Source organism: Balaenoptera ricei, chromosome 9 (assembly GCF_028023285.1).
Source record: "Balaenoptera ricei isolate mBalRic1 chromosome 9, mBalRic1.hap2, whole genome shotgun sequence".
In the NCBI taxonomy this organism is placed as follows: domain Eukaryota; kingdom Metazoa; phylum Chordata; class Mammalia; order Artiodactyla; family Balaenopteridae; genus Balaenoptera; species Balaenoptera ricei.
Window position 1 is genome coordinate 41,008,000 of NC_082647.1, and position 22,267 is coordinate 41,030,266.

The 22,267-nt window shown below is 38.1% G+C and overlaps 1 protein-coding gene across 4 annotated transcripts in view; it reads left to right on the top strand.

The window, feature by feature from the left end:
- The window catches only part of ELMO1 (engulfment and cell motility 1), a 783,505-nt gene that overhangs the window by 47,594 nt on the left and 713,644 nt on the right, over window positions 1–22,267 (top strand). For all 4 annotated transcript variants that reach the window (XM_059933596.1, XM_059933593.1, XM_059933602.1 and 1 more), the window contains exon 2: window positions 6,898–7,032. The gene's annotated coding sequence lies outside the window, so the exon portion shown is untranslated. The remainder of the gene's footprint in view (window positions 1–6,897; window positions 7,033–22,267) is intronic.

The following is a 22,267-nucleotide window of genomic DNA, read 5'->3' on the forward strand; positions in this document are numbered from 1 at the left end:
CTGGCCCCAGAGAGCCTTTACTTTCCTGGGTATGGAATAGAATTTCCATGCAGCCGACCTTAAAGCTTGCCTCATGTTATACTGGTTCTGTGTGATGTGTAATCTCTGTACTTGCCTTTTATTTTTCTCTGTAGAAAAGTAGTTCCATCAGGTAAATGTGAAATTATACTGTGTTCGTATCTGAACCAAGCATGAACGTGCCACCATAAGTTCTGCTCATCATTTTTCCAGCTATTTACCTAGAAGGACCAGCTTCTAAAAGAAGAAGAAAATATGATCAGTTGCATATCATCTGTCTCAAGTCCTCCTTCCTTATCACCAACTGCCATGGTCTCTCTGTTTCAGATATAAGAAGCTCATGTTAAATCTCTTCTATGTACCAGGTACTACATGAGATGCTTGCCTGAACATAGTCTCATTTGACCCTCAAAGCAGTCCTGTGTATTGTATATGTATCACTATACTGATTTTCAAATGAAGAAACTGAGCCCCAGTCTGGATATCATTTGCCAAGTTCTCCAAAGTCTCACACACACACACGCACGCACTCATGCATGCACACACACTCCTTATTGTAAGTCATGGAGAAGCACGTTGTGCATCTCCTAAGCCCAAGCTTCTAAATCTTAACATAAGAAGGGGGGAGGCCATGAAGAAATTTGGTTCTACTCACATAGCTGTATGCCAGTATATCTTAAAAGCTGCTTTTCCTTCTTTTTTTTTTTTTTTGGCTGTGCCATGTGGCATGTGGGATCCTAGTTTCCCCGACCAGGGATCAAACCTGCGCCCCCTGCACTGGAATCACTGGACCGCCAGGGAAGTCCCTGTTCTTCCTTCTTTTTGGATTTCTTATTTTCTTATTCCCTTTACTTAGTTTACAGCAGACCCCATAAGTTAGCTCATTCAACATCCATTCTAACCTTTTCTGGTCTGCCAGAAAATTTCTGTACAGATTTTTTGCAGTTATAGTGCTTGTATGTGACCTAGTTTCTGCTAGTTTGTTGCACTACTGCAAAACTTGGAGGCAAAGTGAAGGATATCAATGTGTAGAGAGTTTAGATCATTTGGCAAGACAGTAGTGGAAATGTCTGGTTGCTCTGGGACAGCAATGGCACAGGTATCCAGAACTATACATCATGGATTTCAGGAAGCAATAGTTAGTCAGTGATGTTTCTGCTATGAATCCCATGGTAGTATTGAATATTTTTCTCTACATGGAGCATGTCTTTGTAGCAGCCAAGCCTGATTCCCAGACATTCCATGATATTCTGTAAACTGTTACCTTCTAATAAACACCTTCTGCTTGAACCAGCTAAAGTGGGTTCTATTGTCTGCAATTAACAACCCTGATATACCCGGTTAATTCCTATGATCTTTTAAGAATCAACTGAGGCATCATTTCTCCCAGGAAGCCTTTCCTAATATGCATTCTCAATTCAGGTTGGATGTCATTCCTCTTTTGTCCCATGGAATACACCAACCACGCTTACCTCTATTATGGCACTTATCACACAGACCATAATTCAGTTCTGCATTCCAAACAAGACTGAGCAAGGAAGAATTGAGTTTTCCTTTGTATTCATAGAATCTAATGAAGTTATTTAAATTAGTGTAAATATTATTATTGAAAACTAACATACTTATAGTACAGTGCCCCAATATAAGTATACAGTTCAATGAATTTTAACATAATAAACATACCCTCACTGAAGGTAATCACTATCCTGACAACTAAAACCACATAGTAGGTTTGTCTACTTTGAATTTTATATAAACTCAGTGTCGTTTTTTTGTGTGTATCTAGTTTAATTCACTCAACAATATGCTTTAAGATTCATCCATGTGTATGGTTTTATCTTATTTAGTATATTGTATCATTGTATGAATATTTCACAATTTATCCAATCTATTGTTGATGGACAATAGTGTTATTTCCACTTACAGGACTATTATAAATAACGCTATAAACCGTAAGCAAAACAAAAAGACAACCTACAGAATGGGAGAAAATATTTGTAAACAATGTGACCCACAAGGGATTAATCTCCAAAGTATACAAACAGCTCATGCAGCTCAATATCAAAGAGACAAACAACCTGATCAAAACATGGGTAGAAGATCTAAATAAACATTTCTCCAAAGAAGACATACAGTTGGCCAAAAAGCACATGAAAAGATGCTCAGCATTGCTAATTATTAGAGAAATGCAAATCAAAGCTACAGTGAGCTATCACCTCACACCAGTCAGAATGGCCATCATGAAAAAGTCTACAATCAGTAAATACTGGAGAGGGTGTGGAGAAAAGGGAACCCTCCTACACTGTTGGTGGGAATGTAAATTGGTACAGCCACTATGGAGAACAATATGGAGGTTCCTTAAAAAACTAAAAATAGAACTACCATACGACCCAGCAATCCCACTCCTGGGCATAGATCCAGAGAAAACCATACTTCAAAAAGACACATGCACCCCAATGTTCACTGCAGCACTATTTGCAATAGCCAAGACATGGAAGTAACCTAAATGTTCATCAACAGATGAATGGATAAAGAAGATGTGGTACATATATACAATAGAATATTATCAGCCATAAAAAAGAGTGAATTAATGCCATTTGCAGCAACATGGATGGACCTAGAGATTATCATACTAAGTGAAGTAAGTCAGACAGAGAAAGACAAATGTCATATGATTTCACTTATAGGCGAAATCTAAAAATCGAACTTATTTACAAAACAGAAACAGACTCACAGACTTAGAACTAACAAACTTATGGTTACCAAAGGGGAAAGGATAAATTAGGAGTTTGGGATAAACATATACACACTACTATATAAAAAATAGATAATCAACAAAGACCTACTCTATAGCACAGGGATTTCTACTCAATACTCTGTAATAACCTATATGGGAAAAGAATCTGAAAAAAGAGTAAATATATGTATAGGTATAACTAAATCACTTTGCTGTGCACCCAAAGCTAACACAACATTGTAAATCAACTATACTCCAATATAAAATAAAAATGAAAAAAAAATGCTACTCTGAACATTTTTTTTTTTAATTAATTAATTTATTTATCTTTGGCTGCATTGGGTCTTCGCTGCTGTGCTTGGGCTTTCTCTAGTTGCGGCAAGTGGAGGCTACTCTTTGATGCGGTGCGCGGGCTTCTCACTGTGGTGGCTTCTCTTGTTGCGGAGCATGGGCTCTAGGTACATGGGCTTCAGTAGTTGCAGCATGCGGGCTCAGTAGTTGTAGCTCTCAGGCTCTAGAGCTCAGGCTCAGTAGTTGTGGCACACGGGCTTAGTTGCTCCTTGGCATGTGAGATCTTCCCGGCCCAGGGATCGAACCCGTGTCCCCTGTATTGGCAGGCGGATTCTTAACCACTGCGCCACCAGGGAAGCCCTGAACATTCTTATAAATATCTTTTGTGAAAATAAGCATTTCTGTTCGGAATTTACCTAAATGTGAAGTTGATGGATTGTAGGGTATGTATATGTTCAGTTTCAGTGAAAACCGCAGTTTCTGATATAAATTTCCACTAACAGTAGATGAGAGTTTCAGTTGTTCCACAACCTCGAGAACATTCAGAATTTTCTGTCCTTTTCATTTTTGCCATTGCAGTTGATATAGTTGTATTGCATTGTGGTTTTAATCTGCATTTACCTAATGAATAATAAAGATGAGCACATTCATATATATCTTTTGGACACTTGCATATCCTGTTTTGTGAAGTGCCTTTTGAAAGTCTTTCACCATATTTCTATTTGGTTGTCTGCCTTTTTCTTACTGATCAGTAGTAGTTCTTTATGTAGCCTAGATATTACTCCTTTGTTGGAGATATGTATTGTAAATATCTTCTTCTACTTTCCTTTCATTCCTTAATTGGTATCTTTTGATGAACAGAGCATCTAATTTTTGGTATTACCAATTTGTCAAATTTTCCTTCAGAGTCAGCACTTTCATGTTCTTTTAAGGAATCTGCCTACTCAAAAGTATTAAAGATAGTATACTGTGTTTTCTTCTTTTTAACTTTATTTTTTTTTAATTTTTAGATATACAATTCATAGAGAATTGATTTTTTTAAATATAAAGTAAGGTAGGAGACCATGATTATTTTTTCCCATATAGATAACCAATTGACTCGGAATTGGAAATACCATCCTCACCCCCACTAAACTGTGTCATAAATCAGGTGACCACATATGAGTCAATTTAGCCCATTTTTAGGTCTCCAGTATGTTTCGCTGGTTTATTGATCTATACATGTGTGAATACCACACTGTCTAAATCACTATTGCGATATAGTAAGTTTTCATATCAGGTAGTGCAATTTTTTTAGCTTTCTTTTCCTTAAGATCACCTGAGCTATACTTGACCTTCTGCATTTCCATATAAGTTCTGGAATCTGCTTAAAAAAAGTCTAGTGTTTTTAATGGATTTTCATTAAAATTGTAGATACCAATAACTTCAGATAGATAGTAATAGCTTTTCAATATGTCTTCTAATCACTGAACATAATATATCCCTCCATGTTCTTTTTTTTCTAATTTTTTAATTATATTTTTTGAATTTTATTTATTTTTTCATTCAGCAGGTTCTTATTAGTTATCCATTTTATACATATTAGTGTATATATGTCAATCCCAATCTCCCAGTTAATCCCACCAGCACCCCGCCGCCATTTTCCCCCCTTGGTGTCCATACGCTTGTTCTCTACATCTGTGTCTCAATCCCTGGGCCGGGAAGTCTGCCCTGCAAACTGGTTCATCTGTACCATTTTTCTAGGTTCCACATATATGCGTTAATACACAATATTTGTTTTTCTCTTTCTGACTTACTTCACTCTGTATGACAGTCTCTAGATCCATCCACATTTCTGCAAACGACCCAATTTCATTCCTTTTTATGGCTGAGTAATATTCCATTGTATATATGTACCACATCTTCTTTATCCATTCATCTGTCACTGGACATTTAGGTTGCTTCCATGACCTGGCTATTGTAAATAGTGGCTGTATCAATTTACATTCCCACCAACAGTGCAAGAGGGTTCCCTTTTCTCACACCCTCTCCAGCATTTGTTGTTTGTAGATTTTCTGATGATGCCCATTCTAACTGGTGTGAGGTGATACCTCATGGTAGTTTTGATTTGCATTTCTCTAATAATTAGTGATGTTGAGTAGCTTTTCATGTTCTTCTTGGCCATCTGTATGTCTTCTTTGGAGAAAAGTCTATTTACATCTTCTGCCCATTTTTAGATTGGGTTGTTTGTTTTTTTAATATTGAGCAGCATGAGCTGTTTATATATTTTGGAGATTAATCCTTTGTCCATTGATTCGTTTACAAATATTTTCTCCCATTCTGAGGATTGTCTTTTCGTCTTGTTTGTAGTTTCCTCTGCTTTGCAAAAGCTTTTAAGTTTCATTAGGTCCCATTTGTTTATTTTTGTTTTTATTTCCATTACTCTAGGAGGTGGATCAAAAAAGATCTTGCTGTGATTTATGTCAAAGAGTGTTTTTCCTATGTTTTCCTCTAAGAGTATTATAGTGTCCGGTCTTACATTTAGGTCTCTAATTCATTTGGAGTTTATTTTTGTGTATGGTGTTAGGGAGTGTTCTAATTTCATTCTTTTACATGTAGCTGTCCAGTTTTCCCAGCACCACTTACTGAAGAGACTGTCTTTTCTCCATTGTATATCCTTGCCTCCTTTGTCATAGATTAGTTGACCATAGGTGTGTGGGTTTATCTCTGGGCTTTCTATCCTGTTTCATTGATCTATATTTCTGATGGTCTCCTTTGCTCTGCAGAAGCTTTTTAGTGTAATATAATCCCACTTGTCTGTTTTTGCTTTTGTTGCCTATGCTTTTGATGTCACATCCAAGAATTCATTTCCAAGGCCAATGTCAAGAGGTTTTTCCCCTATGTTTTCTTCTAGGAGTTTTGTGGTTTCAGGTTTACAATTAAGTCTTTAATCCATTTTGAGTTAACTTTTGTGTGTAGTGTAAGATGAGACTCCAATTTCATTCTTTTGCCTCCAGTTTTCCCAAGACCATTTATTAAAGAGACTACCCTTTCCTCATTGTGTATCCTTGTCAAAGATCAGTTGACATATATGCATGGGTTTATTTCTAGGTCTCTATTCTGTTCCATTGGTCTATGTGTCTGTTTATATGCCAATGCCATACAATTTGCATTACTTTGTAATGTATTTTGTATTACAGCTTTGTATGGTAGCTTTGTAATGTTTTGAAATCAGAAAGTGTGATGGCTCCAGCTTTGTTCTTCTTGCTCAAAATTGCTTGGGTATTCAGAGTCTTTTGTTGTTCCACGTGAGTTTTAAGATTTTTTTCTCTTTCTGTAAAAAATGTCATTGAGATTTTGACAGGGATTATATTAAATCTGCAGATCACTTATGCTAGTATGGATTACTATGAGTAGTAATTATAACAATATTAATTCTTTCAATCCATGAGTACAGAGTATTTCCACTTATTTCTGTGTTTTAATTTCTTTCATCAGTGTTTTATAGTTTTCAGTGTACAAGTCTTTTACCTCCTTGGTTAAGTTTATTCCTGAGTGTTTTATTCTATTTTATTCTCCTATTGTTAATGGGTTTGTTTCCTTAATTTCTGTTTCAGATAGTTTATTGTTAGCTTATAGAAATGCAACTGATTTTTGTATGTTAATTTTGTATAGTGCAACTTTGATGAATTCATTGATTAGTTCTAACAGGTTTTTTTGTAGAGTCTTTAAGGTTTTCTACATATTAGATAACATTATCTGCAAATAGACATAATTTTGCTTCTTTCTTTCCAATTTGGATGCTTTTTATTTCTTTTTCTTGCTCTTTTTATTTCTTTTTAATTGCTCTTTTAATTTCTTTTTAATTTCAGTACCGTGATGAATAGAAACAGCAAGAATGGGCATCCTTGCCTTGTTCCAGATCTTAGAGGAAGAGATTTCAGTTTTTCACCATTGATTCTGGTGTTACCTATGGATTTTTCATATACAGCATTTATTGTGTTGAGGTAAGTTCCCTCTATACATAATTTTTTGAGAGCTTTTATCATGAAACGGTGTTGAATTTTATCACATGCTTTTTCTGCATCTATTTACATGATCGTGTGACTTCTATCATTCATTCTGTTAATGAGGTGTATCACATTGATTGGTTTATGTATATCGAACCATTCTTGCATACAGGGATAAATTTCAGTTGGTCATGATGTATGATTTTTTTTAATGTGCCATTGAATTTGGTTTATTAATATTTTGTCAAGGATTTTTGCATACATGTTCATCAGGGTTACTGTGCAGACTCCCAGATGGTCTGCCTTAAATCCCAGCTGCTGCATTCTGTCTTATCTTTTGGCTAAGCTGTGCCATGCAGTCTCTCAGCCTGCCTGCAGGGGGCACACTCTCACATCACTCCCAAGGAAACCATCTCCACTGTGGCCTAGGTAACACAATGAGAAAAGAGAGGTTAAAAAGGCTCTTTCTTCCTAGAGGGTGTTCCTTTTTCAAAAACTCTCTTCCTCTTTGCCTCCTTCTACATGGCACTTTCTCTTTTTTGTTCTCTTGAAGACTGCTCCATTCCACACAACTGTCCTCCTCCACCAAGATGGCTCATCAGCTTTTGAAAGCCAAACAGAACTAGAATGCAGCCTAGAGGAAGAAGACAATGAAGCAGTAAAGGCTTTTGAGAGTCATAGGTAGTAAGGGAGATCAGATAGGGATTTGGGCCCAATTTCTTCCCAGTGAAAAAAATGAAAAAAAAAAAAAAATGTGTGTCCAAGAAGTATTCCTCTGCATGTGGGATATGACTCCAGTGACTAATAGAAGTTTTTAATTAGTTGGCATAAAAATTTTATTTCTCCTCTCCTTCATTCTTTCTCAGAGAAACACTTAATTCTCCTACATACATGACTTGCTTGTAGCCTTGACTGTGTATGTCCAATACCACACTATCAGTCACTTTCCCACCTGTGTAGGGACGGGGCATTGCAGCATGTTCACAACATCCTGATACTTGAGAAGAGATGGGCACATGGATGAATAGCATTATTTTATCAATATTACCTTAGACAATTATATTCTCCAAATTGAAGTTGAAACTTTGAAATCTGAAGACAATTCTCATTTGAGTTATGAGCAATGTCATGTTTTTCTTACTGTCAAATTTCTTTATACAATGGTTTACTTCAGTGACAATAGCAACATCAATTCAACCAAAGTAAACGGATTTGTTTGAACCTAGATGGTTAAATGTTTCCTAACCTATTACTTTATGTGTTAGAGTTGGACACCCACAAAGAATAGGGGATATCTCAAGTTTTTGCACAAAATTGGAATTTCAAAGCTTAAAATCTTGGAAAGAAATGCCTTCATTTCAAAAACTTTGAACCACACAAAAATAGTAAATGCCATTCAGAAATGCTTCCAGTGCATCACTGCAGAATAATAGCTTGCTAATGAGAACAGTCCTACACTGGGAAAACCGAGAGGATGTCTGAGAGAAGCAGTAAGCTGTGTGACAGACAGGCCTGGGAGACAAACACCACAGGCAGGACCTGGGGACCTGAAACAATTGAGCCACCACCCACAGTCATAGCACTCAAGGGCAAGCTCAGCTGAGGGCTTTGACATGTGTTATATACAGAACTTGCCAAGTGAGGTTCAATAAACACTTGCAGATAATATATATTCTCTTATTAAACGAGAAGTTCTCTTTCTTCCCCTGGATGTCAAGTTTAGATGTTGTGTGTTTGGATTTTTTAATATTCAGGCTCAGGTTTGGAAATTTGCCCCGTGCTTTGGGACAAAGACATTTTGAAGAGGAAAAAGCCTGAAACTTAGAAGACACCTGGATCGAATGTTTGAGACACACTAGTTATTATTATTTAAAGACTCCACCTCACACCCAATTTTTGTAGAAAAAAATAATGTTAGCACTAGCCCAATATTTACTGCATGGTAAGTGGCTAGTATATCTGTAGTGACTGAATGAGTTTGTGAAAGGAAAAGAGAGAAATCAAGAAAAAGGGGGATGGAAAGATAGAGAAGGGAGAGGAAAAAAGAAACGAATAAGGAGAAGGAGGGAGAGGGGGAGAAGAAGAAGGAAGAAGAGGAAGACAGGCTCTAAGGTTTCCAGCCAGCCATGCTGTCATCACTTGCAGGCCTTGAGCTGACTAATATCTTCCTGGCATCAAAGCCTTTCTACCTGAAAATAATACAAATATATTTATTTACCCACTTGATTGTCTAATATAATATGAACTTTTTGCAAAGAGTGCAGCTGACCTCTGTAAGACCTGAAAGTAAGGGCTATAGTTTCTGCTTCCAGGGAGATGATCCATTATGAATACAAGGAGCCAGGGAATTTTTTATTTTATTTATTTATTTATTTATTTTTAATTTTTAAATTTAATTTAATTTATTTTTTTATACAGGTTCTTAGGAGTCATCAATTATATACACATCAGTTTATACATGTCAATCCCAGTCTCCCAATTCATCACACCACCCCCAACCCCTGCCGCTTTCCCCGCTTGGTGTCCATACGTTTGTTCTCTACATCTGTGTCTCAATTTCTGCCCTGCAAACCAGTTCATCTGTACCATTTCTCTAGGTTCCACATAAATGCGTTAATATACGATATTTGTTTTTCTCTTTCTGACTTACTTCACTCTGTATGACAGTCTCTAGATCCATCTACGTCTCAACAAATGACCCAATTTCATTCCTTTTTATGGCTGAGTAATATTCCATTGTATATATGTACCACATCTTCTTTATCCATTCGTCTGTCGATGGGCATTTAGGTTGCTTCCATGACCTGGCTATTGTAAATAGTGCTGCAATGAACATTGGGGTGCATGTGTCTTTTTGAATTATGGTTTTCTCTGGTATATGCCCAGTAGTGGGATTGCTGGGTCATATGGTAATTCTATTTTTAGTTTTTTAAGGAACCTCCATACTGTTCTCCATAGTGGCTGTATCAATTTACATTCCCACCAACAGTGCAAGAGGGTTCCCTTTTCTCCACACCCTCTCCAGCATTTGTTGTTTGTAGATTTTCTGATGATGCCCATTCTAACTGGTGTGAGGTAATACCTCATGGTAGTTTTGATTTGCATTTCTCTAATAATTAGGGATGTTGAGCAGCTTTTCATGTGCTTCATGACCATCTGTATGTCTTCTTTGGAGAAATGTCTATTTAGGTCTTCTGCCCATTTTTGGATTGAGTTGTTTGTTTTTTTAATATCGAGCTGCATGAGCTGTTTATATATTATGGAGATTAATCCTTTGTCTGATGATTCATTTGCAAATATTTTCTCCCATTTGAGGGCTGTCTTTTCATCTTGTTTGTAGTTTCCTTTGCTGTGCAAAAGCTTTGAAGTTTCATTAGGTCCCATTTGTTTATTTTTGTTTTTATTTCCATTACTATAGGAGATGGATCAAAAAAGATCTTGCTGTGATTTATGTCACAGAGTGTTCTTCCTATGTTTTCCTCTAAGAGTTTTATCGTGTCCAGTCTTACATTTAGGTCTCTAATCCATTTGGAGTTTATTTTTGTGTATGGTGTTTGGGAGTGTTCTAATTTCATTATTTTACATGTAGCTGTCCAGTTTTCCCAGCACCACTTATTGAAGAGACTGTCTTTTCTCCATTGTATATCCTTGCTTCCTTTGTCATAGATTAGTTGACCATAGGTGTGTGGGTTTATCTCTGGGCTTTCTCTCTTGTTCCATTGATCTATGTTTCTGTTTTTTGTGCCAGTACCATATTGTCTTGCTTACTGTAGCTTTATAGTATAGTCTGAAGTCAGGGAGTCTGATTCCTCCAGCTCCGTTTTTTTCCCTCAAGACTGCTTTGGCTATTCGGGGTCTTTTGTGTCTCCATACAAATTTTAAGATTTTTTGTTGTAGTTCTGTAAAATATGCCATTGGTAATTTGATAGGGATTGCATTGAATCTGTAGATTGCTTTGGGTAGTAGAGTCATTTTCACAATATTGATTCTTCCAATCCAAGAACATGGTATATCTCTCCATCTGTTGGTATCATCTTTAATTTCTTTCTTCAGTGTCTTATAGTTTTCTGCACACAGGTCTTTTGTCTCCCTAGGTAGGTTTATTCCTAGGTATTTTATTCTTTTGGTTGCAATTGTAAATGGGAGAGTTTCCTTAATTTCTCTTTTAGATTTTTCATCATTAGTGTATAGGAATGCCAAAGATTTCTGTGCATTAATTTTGTATCCTGCTACTTTACCAAATTCATTGATTAGCTCTAGTAGTTTTCTGGTGGCATCTTTAGGATTCTCTATGTATAGTATCATGTCATCTGCAAACAGTGACAGTTTTACTTCTTCTTTTCCAATTTGTATTCCTTTTATTTCTTTTCTTCTCTGATTGCTGTGGCTAGGACTTCCAAAACTAAGTTGAATAATAGTGGTGAGAGTGGACATCCTTGTCTTGTTCCTGTTCTTAGAGGAAATGCTTTCAGTTTTTCACCATTGAGAATGATGTTTGCTGTGGGTTTGTCATATATGGCCTTTATTATGTTGAGGTAGGTTCCCTCTATGCCCACTTTCTGGAGAGTTTTTATCATAAATGGGTGTTGAATTTTGTCAAAAGCGTTTTCTGCATCTATTGAGATGATCATATGGTTTTTATTCTTCAACTTGTTAATATGGTGTATCACATTGATTGATTTGCATATATTGAAGAATCCTTGCATCCCTGGGATAAATCCCACTTGATCATGGCGTATGATCCTTGCTTGAGCAATTTTAAGTAAACTTATAGATCTGCAGCCTCGCGAATGAAAAAATTCAGTTTCAACAAACAACAGCATTCTGGGTTTGAGCTATTATTTTTGCAATCACTTGAGGAGTTAAACCTTGTTCCTGACTGGATAATTTCTGGTGACCCATAAGGAAGTGAAAGCTGAGGTCAGATCCCCATGAGGGTGAAACTCAGAGCCTTTGTGTTTGTACAGAGTAAGAGCCACACTGCCCTGCAAGCCACCTCAGCACACTATTTCACCACCTACTTTCTCCAAAATAAGGAACAATCTGTTAGTTCTTTCCATTCCCAGGGGGAGCTTTTTTCAGATATCTAGGTCTGTTAGTATTAAAATGTGCTGTGAATTCTGACGCTCGCATATGTCCCTCACCTCCTTACTGGAAATCTTGCTCCAAAGAAATACCTAGTTGCCCAAGGATTGTGTGTTCTCAGAAAATGTTAAACCTGTGGGAGTGTGTTCCTGGAAATCCCCTATGCTCAAGGCTGTAATGGTCTTCTTGCCACCTTCATCACAGGACCTGGCCTCCTTAATCCACCCCAGTCCCAAAGACAGAAACAACCTGTCGGGTAACCAGTAAGGAAGGAGGGCTTCCGAGAGACAAAACTCGGTAGTCAGCCATGCTAGAAACTTCCTCGCCTCTAAGCTTGCATATAGCCCAATGAAGAATTGAAATATAACAAAGTAAGGATAGGATATCACTAAAGAGGCTGCTTTTCACATTTTCATTTCACATGATTCACGCTGAGTGTGTTTCATCAAGAGTATCACAAGTAGGCTTTCTTCTTTTCAGCACCACTCTGACCATTTTTGGTGCTTAACTATCTACTTGTTCATCTCCATTTTTTTTCCTTCATAATAACTACAATGGTTTTGTTTCCTTTTCTTTTCTCGGTGTTTCTGTGTTTTATTTTATTACAGAAAGGCAACAAAACTAAAGAAACTAAAGAAAAATTAGATGAACAGAATTTTTCCACTCTCTTGAATATTTTAGTATATTTTCTGCTAGTATCTTTCTATTCATCTATGTTAGTGAGATAGATATAATTACATTGTACCTCAATTTTCAACCCATATTTTTCACTAGTGATATATTGAAGGACTTAGCCTTGAAGCTTCTGTACTTTTAAATGACTACGTAACATCCCATCAGGTGATCATCTTCAAATGCTATTTAACCAAATATTCAGCAATGGGACATTTCCAACTTACTGTTGTTATAAATAACTCTATGATAAACATTTTTGTGAATTAAGTATTTTACATATTTTGGATTATTTCCAGAAGCTGGCATCCAAGAAAAGAGTGGTCGTATGACATGAAAATATTTATGGATCTAGATTTACAGTGCCAAATTGTTTTACAATTTGGATACAAAATATTCATTTAAAGTAAAAAGTTTCTTCCTGCTTTCTAATTTAAGCTGTTACTATCAAGCAGGTTTTTAAAAATACTTTATCCAAATGACTCCAATCAGCCAGCAATCTTTATTCGTTGTTCTTGTGGGAGGAATTCTGAAATGAGCAAAACAAGGAACTATGGGTAAAATGCTGTCCTCAAGTAACTCATTGCCCCTTGAAACCATACCCTCAGCCCTCAGCAAACTAAGCCAACAACGAAAAAAAAGTATTCCAGAAGTTCTACAGGTATTCTCCTGTTCAAATCCTGTCTTTGCTTCACATCTAAATAGAGCTCTGGAAAAATCATTGACCTCTGTCTTGGAGCTCAATTTAATCTGCCAACAAGTCAAGATGCCACTGCCAACAGAACATCTAGGGAGGGCTGGGAACGGGAAATGACTTTAGAGAATGTTGAGTCTCTTTATTAAGGGAAAGATGGCTTTTCATTTGAGAACTCACCAACATTTATGGTTGGAAGGCACCATACCTCCAAGGCAAATGTGAAATATCTTAAGAGCAGTAAGGCTTTCCCACAAGTCAAAGCTACTGAGAAATTAGCCAGGCAAATCTGCTGAGGCTCCCCCTTCTCTCATCTTCAGTCCCAGGTGCCTCTGGGTCTGTGCTTTCTCATCAGTGGACATGTCGATTCTAGCACAATTTGTCAATAACAGAGCTGCCATGTTCTCAGTTCTTCCTTATTTTGGAAATGTCACATATGTTACTTATAATCCTCCCAAGAAGTCTAGGAGCTGGGTATTTTTATCCTTAATGAAAAAATTGAGGCTCTGGAAAGCTCAGCAACTTTCCCAGGTTCACTCAGCTAACTAGTGGCAGCACTGAAGCCCAAATGCTGAGTGCCGGTTCACAGAGTTGCAGCAGTACAGAAGTCTTCCTCCTGTGGAAAAAAAGTGGACTTTCCATCCTGCTGCAGCCCTGCTTTCCTCTGAGGTGGGGATTCTCCTAGATAGTTGGTCCTTGTTTCTCCACTGCACTTGTTTACACATCTATGACCAGTTACCAGGGTATTTAAAGGCAGTTAATTTGAATACTAGCAGGAGACTTGGAGAAGTAATTAAATAGGCCCACTTGATATCTCTAAAGTCAATAAATGTTTGAGAAGTGGTTCATCAGGTTGCAAGATAATAGAAAAACAAAACCACATTAAAGTTTAATTACCAAAATTTGATTTGTCCTGAAGATAAGAGTCCTGAGCCCCTTTCTTAATTCCTTTTCACTTCTTGAACTGTAAGTCCATAATTCCCCCTTTTTGAGATTGGAAATCACACTCAGAGATGGTTAAAGTGGGCCTGACCAGCTGCTCAACCCCAGATGAATCTAGCCCAGGGAGAGCCATGTCTAGCCATCGATGGACACGAGGGGCTGCTCTATGTCAGTGCCTGCTGCCCGGTGCCCAGGGACCCCTGATGAGCAGCTGGGACACAGTCTTCTCCTAAGAATGTCAGGCTGGAGTCATACCACACCTCTCCTCTGACTGCTTTTTGCCTAATTCCTGGTTTTGCTTTCCAGCCCCCTCTTGGTCTTGAGTTTCTCTGAACTCAAAAAAACATCTTCACATTCTGCTGCTTCTGTCTTTCACTCCATGCCCTCTTTCACTCCATGCCCTCGCATTAATTTAGATGTGTCCCTCCCAGGACCAGCCAGCCCCTCAAATATTGATTCCAGCCTGGCTCTAAAGTTCTTTAGGGACTCCTTCCTCTGTTATTCATTTTGGCCCCTATTTCCAAGGGCTGCTCCTGCTTCCCTTCATCGTTGCATTATTTCTAATGGAATCTCTGGAAGAATTCAAGCTTTGCCTTATGCTCTTATTCCCTCACCTCTTTCCTTCAAAGTTTATCCCCTATCCCATCCCACAGGGGCTAAAGTAAGTTCTTGCAGAAATTCCAGCGTAGGAGGAGGTGCCACTTATTTCCTCAGTTTCCCATCTAATTCTCAGCTCTCCCCACTCCTTTGTTTTTGATTTGCTTCCCAGCTGCCTCTGAACTGCATATTCTAACCACAGTCAAGGTGAATTCTAAGATTAGATAATTTAGTCCCTTCTTACAAAAATGACTCATGACTCTCAGATACGTGTGGCAAAGGGTACGTTTCAATATTTTCAAAGAGAGGAACTAAGTTGCTAGGAGCATTTTGGTCCTCTGTACAGGAAAAGAGGACCATTTTGTCCATTATTAAACACAGGGTGAGATCCATGTTAGAAGTTAAAATGGGTAGAAGAAGCAACTAACCATTAATGCCAGATGAAAGAAGAGGTGCCAGATATTCAAACATGGATTGGAAAACTTCTTGGCAGATTGTTGTACAGAAAACTCATCACGGAATCTGATGGTAAGATAAGATGACCAATCCTGAGATTCCATAATTTAACAAAGACAGGGCTTTTGCAGTCCTATCTTAACTCCATCTCTTAGCTCACCCAGACTTCCGCTTTAGGCTCAAACAACAGAACTGCCTTGTGATGGTCTGATTACCAAACAGCCAAAGGCATTTCTTTCTTGGCTCTGATTCACCCTCAGCTTCTTAAAGCTACCAAATACCAGTATCAGTAGCTTCTCTGGATTCTGGCCGCGGAATTATTTTTAAGATAGAATACTCAAAAAGGACTTGGACTTTCAAGTTCCAAGAATGGCCAACACTGAAAAGCATTCACTGGAGATTGAAAACCTGTGTCATTGACTTGTCCTCAATATTTTTCCCCTGGATGATGTTTTTTCATCTCAGATGACATGCTAGTATTGTGGCTAATATTCTATATTCATTTATTTAAGCTACAGCTATGTACAATGAAAGTAGAAATGCCTTGCCTTTCCCATGTTTTCTGAGTAAGATGGTGTAGTGGGGTTGAATGGTGGCCAGCACCCAGAAAGATATGTTCAATTATTAATCCCAGAAACCTATGAATGTGACCTTATTTGGAAAAAGAATCCTCGTGGATGTAATTAAATTAGGAATCTCAAGATGAGATCATCCTGGATTATCCATGTGGGCCCTAAATCCAATGACAAGTGTCCTTTAAAGAGACACACAGGGGCTTCCCTGGTGGCGCAGTGGTTGGGAATCTGCCTGCTAATGCAGGGTACACAGGTTCGCGCCCTGGTCTGGGAAGATCCCACATGCCACGGAGCAAGTAAGCCCGTGAGCCACAACTACTGAGCCTGCGCGTCTGGAGCCTGTGCTCTGCAACAAAAGAGGCCACAATAGTGAGAGGCCCGCGCACCGCGATGAAGAGTAGCCCCCGCTTGCCGCAACTACAGGAAGCCCTAGCACAGAAACGAAGACCCAACATAGTAATCAATCAATCAATCAATCAATCTTTATAAAAAAAAAAAAAAAAAAAGAGACACACAGGGACTTCCCTGGTGGCGCAGTGATTAAGAATCTGCCTGCCAATGCAGGGGACACGGGTTTGAGCCCTGGTCGGGGAAGATCCCACATGCCGTGGAGCAACTAAGTCCGCGCACCACAACTACTGAGCCTGTGCTCTAGAGCCCACGAGCCACAACTACTGAGCCTGTGTACCACAACTTCTGAAGCCCGCGTGCCTAGAGCCCATGCTCCGCAACAAAGAGAAGCCCGCGCACCACAACAAAGAGTAGCCCCCGCTCGCCGCAACTAGAGAAAGCCCGCGCACAGCAATGAAGACCCAAAGCAGCCAAAAATAAATAAATAAATTAATTAATTTTTTTAAAAAGACACACAGAAGAGAGATACACAGAGAGAAGAAGAGAAGGTCATGTGAAGACAGAGGCAGAGATTGGACTTTATGCAGCCACAGGCTAAGGAATGCCTGGAGCCTCTAAGAAGCTGGAAGAGGCAAGGAATGATTTTCCCATAGACCCTTCAAGGGGAGTGCGGCCCTGTGAGCCTTTGATTTTAGACTTCTAGCTTCTGACCTGTGTTAGAATAAATTTCTATTGTTTTAAGCCACTAAGATTGTGATGATTTGCTATGTTACCCCCAGGAAACTAATACAGGTGGATATTAGTTTGGTGTTTACATTAACACCAGCAGAAGAAAGTCTGAATTGTGGCAGAACCTCTGAGTCTGTAATGTCAGAACCCCCCAGATTTGTGTGAACATTTTCAAGTACAAATTGGCTGTGTTCCATACCACTGGCTTCGCAGATTGCAGAAGGAAGTTAAGAACATCTGATGAAACTCCTCATTTACAAATAGTAAAACAGACTGTTCATGCCTCTATATTGCACCCCCCTAAAACACACACACACACACACACACACACACACACACACACACACCCCACTTGTCAGGGAAGTCTAAAATAAAAGAGTATTATGAATCTGAGCTCTGCTTGAGTTATGTATCTTCAAATTCCATGCTGTTGGTGGACATCCAGACCTTTAAAAAATTCCCTAAGGTCCTATGAGTCAGAGATATCTACGTATTCTCTACCAGCCTTGAGACCTCAGAAGACCCAAGATTTACGTGGATGAGGTGCCAGTTGGCAAATGTCCTGTTTCCTTTGCCTACTGGTGGCTCTTTCAAGAAGTTCCCTGAATGGGTGTCACTCTTCTTGCCTGAAATCAGACTCACCAGCAGAAAAGACTTTCTAACCCACATTTTCCCTAAAGTTTCTATTTTATCCAGAATCATCATTCACTTTCTTCATATCATTTAATACAATGTCTGTTAATGTATCTGTTAATTTATATATTGATTGACCCTTTTCCTCACTAGGCATGCATCTCCATAAAGACAGTGACCATGACTATTTAGCCCATCACTGTTATGATGCAAGGTCCATAGTAAACACTAAATATTTTGTTGATTATTTGTTGAATTTAAGACTTCTAATCTCCCTTACTAGGTATAAACTTTTTAATGGTGGAAACTTTCAATATAATTGATGTATTTTATCCCTGAGAGAAAAAGGAATACATTGCAAAGCTATGAGACCAGGGGATCCGTTTCCTGGTGTATTTATTGTCTTTGAATAATTATATTTAAGATGCATATGTTTTCCCAAGAGATATGTAATAAAGATTATATAGTAATGAATGAGGGACACAAAGTAAAAGGAGACACAGGCCTGCCCTCAAGCAGCTTATAATCTAGTGTAGGGGGCAGATGCATGTAGTAGAAATACATGCAGGTGGAATGAGATAGTGCTTTGAGGGCACAGTGGTGGCGGGAGAACAAGCTGCACTGGGAGAAGGAAGAATCCAGGAAGGCCTCACAAGAGAGGCTGCTTTTGAAATGGAACTGAAGGATGGAAAAGATTTTGCAGGCAGAAAGAGAGTAGATGAAAGGAGGAGGAGACTGGAAATGTCAAGGGATGGAAGAGCACGAACCAACCACAAAGAACAGACAACAAACTTTGAAGGGTTTGTTAAGGAGAAACATGATCCTCTCCATTACGGCCTGAATGTGTCAACCAGCAAACCCACAACCTCCATAGATCTTGATGGTCTAGTCCTGGTTGTTCAGAGATGTCCTCAATGCATTTAACTTTTGGAGAGAAGGGCGGTGACAGTAAGAGATATGTTTGTATTTCTCTTTTCTTGTTTTGTTTTAGACCATATGCTTTAGACTAGAGGAAAGAAGTGTAGCGTTTCCCTTTCGTAGATTTGAAAGCAGCTTCTCATTCTTCTCACAAAGCCTCAGTCCACATTTTCTGGGGCCACATTCCCTGCTGACAGTTACTATGTGTTACAAAAATGATGTAACTTTTAATCTTAGTCAGAGACACACACAATTAGGAAGACCTGTCTGTAATCAGAAATAGCCATGGTTTACACATGGCCTTGCTCCATTGTGATAATATCCATCATGGAAAATTGAGGGTCTTTGGCTAGGGAACCTCCCACATATCTTCCTGGGTACCTTATATAGAGCTGGGTCCTAATAAATGCTCACAACACCCTTGGCCCTGTGGGAGACACTTTATGCAGCTCTAGTCTGTAAGGGAAACCCCTCCCTTTAATGCTCAGATACAAAGAGTTTGAGTTGAAAACCTAGCTGAAAGTTCAGCAACGTTATGTCCTCTTTTATAACAAATGAGATACAAGTAAATAAAGTTGAAACTTCATTCAGAAATAGAAATTCTTAAGAAGGGAATCATGTAAACTGAAAGAAAAACATGCTTTGCAGTACACGGATTCCTGAGCAACAGAACTAACTCACCTGAGAATACAGAAGTTACCACTTTCAGCCAACAAGAAATGATACTTCTGATCACACGCTAATTTTTTTTTTGCTATTCTTATTGAAAAAACAGATCCAAGTAAACCAGTGAAATAGGGTAATTTTTGTTCTTTAGGGTGCTACATTTTATACTAAAGCCCTGGACATTACTTCTTCTAATCTCTGTCCATCCTATTCCCTAACAAATCTTATTTTTTTCCTGGGTCTTAATTTCTCTCAACAACATATTATAAATGGCCAAAAAAAAAAATAGTCCTTTATGCTCTAAGTCATTTTTCATTTCCTTTAAGAATTTTCCATTATTCCTCTCCAAGGAATCTTTCCCACCCTAATACTTAGTTGTACCAGTTTTGTTTCACATCATTTCAAGGTGTCATTATAGTCATTAATTTAGCTTCTCCCTCCCTATAATGAAATATAGACACCCATGGCAGGAACTGTGTCTAATTCTTTTCAGTTTCCCCCATAGTTCTTAGCAAACTGTTGTCTACATGGTTAATTGAAAGAATGAATGATTTGTGGACAGATGTGTTTGCCTGCCTCCTCAGACTCCATTTCTGCCTTCCTCAAAGCCCATTATTTCCATTTCAGGATCTATGTCATTCTCAGGAAGTTGACTCCATGCCTCAACTTCAAAGATGGGATTCTATACTTGGGTTAAGGTAAACTGAGTGGTACATTTCATCCCCCATCTTATACATAATTGCAATTATTGGTTCAAGATGGACATATGACCTCAGATGGTTCAGTCAGAAAGAATTTCAGGGCTCTTTCTGGGAATGCTGGGCAAAGGCAAATCCTCTTGTTTTTTTGTTTTTGGCTGTGCCACGTGGCTTGCAGGAACTTAGTTCCCCAACCAGGGATCGAACCTGTGCCCCTGCAGTGGAATCTCGGAGTCCTAACCACTGGACTGTCAGGGAATTCCCCAAATTCTCTTGTTTTTACTAAGTAGAGTGAGTATATTTAGACTTAGAAGTGTTGCAGTCATTTCACTACCGTAACAGAAATCAACATATACTAGGCTCATGATGCTGATTAGTGGTAGCTTGTCAGTAGACATTTAGGTATCTGGTATATGAAATACGTTCTAATAGGAAAAACAAACAAACAAACAAACAAAACAGGAGACAAAATCCCCTATCAAGTTTTGGACCACTAAAATCTGATAATTAAAGAAGTTAAAGTTTTATCCAGTTTGCATTCATAAAATGCTATTACAGTATTTCCTCATCTGTAATATGGAACCAATAATGAGGTAAATTATGTAAAGCACTCAGCATGGGCCTGGACACTGAGCAGCCACTCCATAAATCTCAATAGTTTCCCTTTCTTTTTTTTTTTTCCCCCTTTCTTTTCTTCCCCATCTAGAGGTCTTTTTCAAAAAACAAAAAAACCAGTAAAACCCTGAAATATATCAATAACCTGAAATTCTTATAATAGCATGTTCTGAAGAATTCAGAAAAAAGATAAATAATACTCAGGAACAAAACTTCATCTTCCAACTTTCATGAGGATACAACTAACCCATACCAGGACTCATATTTTTGAGACTCCTAGTGCTTGAGACACTGATTAATGGGAAGCCATTGCAAAGAACCTAGCAGCTTACATCCTGTTTCTACACAACATTGTAACAAGCCATGGTGTAACAGTACTTGCTACACAAATGGCAGGTTAAAACACAAAGAAAAATAAACTCTCGATTTCTCAAATTAGACCTTTACAGTAAAAAGTATTCATTGGAAAATAAGGATAATGTAAAGGTATAAACTTCAGTTTGATTTATTCAAGGTAATTTGGATAAATTCGAGTTTGCTTCTTTTTTGTTTGTTCTTTACCTTGAATTGCCTAAGAAGTTGGGTAACCAGCAGTTAGTTACTAAGTTATTAAAAAATCCTATTACAAACATAATGGTCTAGAATCTAGTAGACTGTAAGCCTGCATAGTAATTATCTTCTACCAACTTACCTTTTATTTTGTTGTAATGTGAGGAAAACCCACTCTATTACGATTCCTGAAATATTTTAGAGCCTTATAGGAAAATACAGTCCTTTGGAGTCAAGTTAACCTGTTAGTTCCATTAGCAAAACTGTAGACTATCACTCTTTTGATTACCGTGATTAAATGTAGTAATTTAAAGGATATATATAGGAGAAAAATAGCCTGAGCCTGGGTCCTAGCTCTGCCACTTATTGGCTGTGTACATCTCTTCACTTTAAAATATTACTACCTCAGCTTTATAGAAGATAATAATACATGCCCTGGCAAACCCATAGACTCTCAAGAGACTAAAAAAGGATCCCACCAACATTTGCCACCAAAATATCTGGCATAAAACCTATCCTTCACTGTATCTCAGAGGAAAATCTAGAAACCCAGGTCCAGGAGGGAAGAGGAGAATGAAACAAAAGACATGCAGAAAATAATAGAAAAGCCATTGGCTTTGCAGACAAAAATGACCATATTTGAATTTTGATACTATTATCAATTTGAACTTAAGCAATTTATTTAATCTCCCTGGGTTCAGTTCCCTTATTTATAAATGGAGATTACACTAACAACACTGCAAAATTGTTAAATGAGACAACAAAGAGATATAAAGGGTCCAGTTTAGAGGCTTGCATTAAGAACTTCTTAATAAATGGTTGCTGCAATTACACAGAATAGTCAAGTAGAGAAATAAGGTTTCAATCATGTAAATATGTAACTAATGGGTATTTTGTGCAGTGAACTGGAGGTTCTTTAGCAACCAGGCAGCATATATTGAAGACGACATATATTTAAAGTGATGGAACAATTGCAGATATAGAGTCTGGGAACTTTCATTAAGTAATAAGGCTCAACGCAGACAAGTGTAACCCTGAAACCATGTGGAACC